Source organism: Nematolebias whitei, chromosome 19 (assembly GCF_014905685.2).
Source record: "Nematolebias whitei isolate Nwh7 chromosome 19, NemWhi1, whole genome shotgun sequence".
In the NCBI taxonomy this organism is placed as follows: domain Eukaryota; kingdom Metazoa; phylum Chordata; class Actinopteri; order Cyprinodontiformes; family Rivulidae; genus Nematolebias; species Nematolebias whitei.
Genome location: NC_056516.1, coordinates 6621265 through 6623623, shown reverse-complemented (window position 1 = coordinate 6623623; position 2359 = coordinate 6621265).

Here is a 2359-nt window from a genome sequence, read left to right as displayed (position 1 = left end):
GTCTCCAGAGGGGTCGGCGCTCTCCAAGTCTCCAGAGGGGTCGGCGCTCTCCAAGTCTCCAGAGGGGTCGGAGCTCTCCAAGCTTCGAGAGGGGTCGGAGCTCTCCAAGCCTCCAGAGGGCTCGGCGCTCTGCACGTCTCCAGAGGGCTCGGCGCTCTGCACGTCTCCAGAGGGGCCGGCGCTTTCTACTACCACAGAAGATTCCTCTCCTACCACAGAAGAGTCGACTCCTCGGCCCTCCACGTCGACCGCACCAGCTCCTCGGTCCTCCACGTCGGCAGCGATGGCCTCCAAGACATCCACGTCGGCTGCGGCTCCCCTCCAGGCCTCCACGTCGGCTGCGGCTCCCCTCCAGGCCTCCACGTCGGCTGAGGCTCCCCTCCAGGCCTCCACATTGGCTGCGGCTCCCCTCCAGGCCTCCATGTCTCCAGAGGGGCCAGCACTCTCCCCTACCGCAGAAGATCCGCAGCCTACCGCAAAGGCTCCGCCGCCTACCGCAAAGGCTCCGCCGCCTACCGCAAAGGCTCCGCCACCTACCGTAAAGGCTCCGCCACCTACCGCAAAGGCTCCACAACCACCCATGTTGGCTTCAGCAGCTCCACGGCCCTCCATGTCTGCTGCAGCTGACCCACGGCCCTCCATGTCAGCCGAGACGGCTTCCAGGACCCCCATGTCGGCCAAAGCAGCCTCCAGGACCCCCATGTCGGCCGAAGTGGCCTCTAGGACCCCCATGTCGGCCGAAGCGGCCTCCAGGACCCCCATGTCGGATGATGCTGTATCCAGGACCCCCATGTCGGCAGAGACTGCTTCTAGGACCCCCATGTCGGCTGCAACGGCCTCCAGGACCCCCATGTCGGCTGCAACGGTTCCCAGGACATCCATGTGGGCTGCAGCTCTGATCCTCCTGCCTGGTGCAGCACTGGTCCTGGTCTTACCTTTGATCTGGCCCCAGCAAGGCTTACACGGCCATCTGACCTGGACTTTGCCACTTTTTGGACAGTGGCCAGGTCGTCCACCAGAGTTTTGGGGCTTCTCTGGAGGTCCCTTCGGACCTCCAACCTGCCTTTTTGCCCACCTCCAGTGCCCCCTCCACCCGCCCGGTCCTTGTTAGTTCTTTCTCTTTGGTGGTCCGTCAGGATGCCGGACCTTAAAGGGGGGGCTATGTCACGCTCAGCGGCCCCCGCTCTCCCCCCATCTGCCTAAGCCTCTGCTCCTCATATCACAGCCCCTGTTTTAAGATCATTCACGTTTTTTCCTGCCTCAGTTTCTGTTTATTTCATCCTGTTTGGTCCTGCACTGCCTATCACCCATTTTCTGCTCCTGTCACTCTCTCTCAGCAATCTGCACTCATCTGCTGCACCCTGTCTCTGCAATCACCACTCACCTGCCACACCTGTTCAGCTCACTACTTAAGCTCCACTCTCACTCTCCTCAGTGCCAGATTATTGAAAGCCTCACAGCAAGTAAATTATCCAGCAGTCCTCGTCCACAGTTTCTTTGTTTATGACCACAGCTTTGTTCTTGACTCCTCGCCTTGTCTTGCCCTTGTCTGGATACCACGCCTGCAGCTTACACGGTACGACCTTGCTCCCCTCTTTGACAACGACCACGGATTCTCCTTTTTGGATCATCCTTTTGCCTGTTCACACAGCTCCTGGCTCTCGACCCCTGCTACGTCCCTGGATTCTGTTTCCTGCCCAGCCCTCCAACGTTCTCTGTCTCAGCTCTGCTCCTGCCACAGAAGGTTAGTGACGTGCACACCACCTCTCAGCTCCCAGAACCTTTTTGCAGTCACTAACCTGTCTGTCTTCATAGATTGGACCAGAACTGAGGCTCAGATCCTTCAGACGAACTCCTTTAATAAAATAAAACCTTTTATTTTAATGTTGTCCTGAGTCAGGTCTTGTGCTGATCCATACAGACTCGTTACAGAATAATCTGGCCAAATTATGGATCCAGCACAGACTCGGAGGTGGCGTTCTGGTAAATTGGAGGTTCAATTTACAGGCACCCGCCTGGCAATAAAGCCGGGCGGTTTCCCTCAGGATTCGACTGTCCTGTCGGGTGAGGCGGAGAAGAGAGAAGCCCAGCGTTGGGCTCTCCGCCTCATGAACAGGCCCAAGTTCCCGTTCCCCTTTTGTGATCAGGAGGACGAGTCGGACGAAGACGAGGATTTGTGGTTTCCTCCCTGCCAGGTCCCTCGCCCTCAGAAGAGCCGGAGGCGCACAATGTACCGGTCCTCCCGATGTCCTACCCCTCCGCCTTCAGAGCCCTTGCCCCAAACGTTTCCAGCTGTCCCACAGAGTCCAAGACCAGCTGCCGTGGTCCCACAGAGTCCGAGGCCAGCTGCCGTGGTCCC